Source organism: Myotis yumanensis, unplaced genomic scaffold (genome assembly GCF_028538775.1).
Source record: "Myotis yumanensis isolate MYYU_CA2020_CCGP unplaced genomic scaffold, mMyoYum1.0.hap1 SCAF_21, whole genome shotgun sequence".
Taxonomy (NCBI): Eukaryota; Metazoa; Chordata; class Mammalia; order Chiroptera; family Vespertilionidae; genus Myotis; species Myotis yumanensis.
Genome location: NW_027223772.1, coordinates 8,734,312 through 8,735,850, shown reverse-complemented (window position 1 = coordinate 8,735,850; position 1,539 = coordinate 8,734,312).

The following is a 1,539-nucleotide window of genomic DNA, read 5'->3' as shown; positions in this document are numbered from 1 at the left end:
AGAAGAATTTCCTAAATTTTGTGAACCTAAACAATCTCTACATGACTAACAGCTGGGAGATAGTTAATAAGACAATACAACAAAACATGAAAACAATTCTGTTACACTGGTGACATTTTGGATGAACTGTGGTTTTAAGCTTTTCCATGGTGTTTCAAAGTTTGTTTAATATTAACTTTAAAATTAATGCCTTGACCTGACTTTTTAGGAAGGTCAGAATTGGACTGAAGGAAGCTCAACAAAAGAAAAAGGCAAAGCAAACTGTCAGCACTTTTTCAAACTGAGAGCTGTTCAGCAGTGCAACATGCTATCCTATCCTATCTAATAAAAGCCTAATATGCTAAGTGTCCGGTTGTCCATTCAACCAATCAAAGTGTAATATGCTAATGATATGCTAAGGTCACTCAACCACTCACTATGACATGCACTGACCACCAGGGGGCAGGCACTCAATGCAGGAGCTGCCCACTGGTGGTCAGGGGGAGCACTGCTCAGCCAGAAGCCAGGCTCATGGCTGGCAAGCTCAGCAGCGGTGGTGGGTCTGTGGCAGCGCTAAGGGTGTCCGACTGAGCGGGCCTAAGCCATCAGTCAGACATCCTCCAAGGGCTCCTGGACTGCGAGGGGGTGCAGGCTGGGCTGAGGGACCCCCGAAGTGCATGAATTTCATGCACTAGGCCTCTAGTCTCATCATAAGGCCTGGCTTCTCCCAACAAAGGATTTCCTCCTGTCTAGAGGAGTTGGAATCTCTGCTCAGGAAGGGACATTTTGAGTCTCTTGGGTACAACCTATGAGAACTGGGTGGGAAATTAGACTACAGTACTTATTCTCAAAATGCTCCCTGAATCCCCCAAATGGAATCACCTAGGAAAGTGGTTAAAATGCGGATCCCCAGCCCGGTTCTAGACACTGAATCCACATTTCAGAAGGCGGGCCGGGAACCTGCACCTGTTAAAAGCCACAAGGTGGAATTCCGGTGCACGAGGAGGTGGGCCACGCTGGACTGGAGGCTGAGACAGGGCGAGCGGGTGGGTTTGGGGCCGGGCTGCCTGGGTTAAGTCTCAGTTCCCCCATGAATAGCTCTGGGGGCGCCCCCGCTTCTCGCACAGAAAGTGGGAGGAGGCTCGCGGGGCTGTGGAGACCGAGCGCTCCGTGCAGGACGCGTGTGAGCGCCGTCTGCTTCCCCTGCGTGTGCGGACAGCTATTCAGGAACGCGCGTTTCTCCCCTAAAGCGGCGTCTCCCCTTTTTCTCAGCATCCCCGCCCCCCGGGGCCTTTCTAGCCATTTTCTCTCCCGACCCCCCTGCCCCAGGACATGAAACTCACAGGGATGTGCATCTGCTCGTTCTGCAGCGTTCGGGAGGCGCGAGGCGCTGACCTGTCGGCGTCCTCTCCGCCCCCGGGAAGGTGAGCGGGGACCGTCCTCTCCGCCCCCAGGGGGTGAGCGGGGAGCGCTGTGCCGGGTCGGCTACACACGGAGGCGGAGTCGCGTCCCGTCGGTCAGAGGTCTCCGCGGGCTCCCCGCGCTCGGGACTCACTCGTC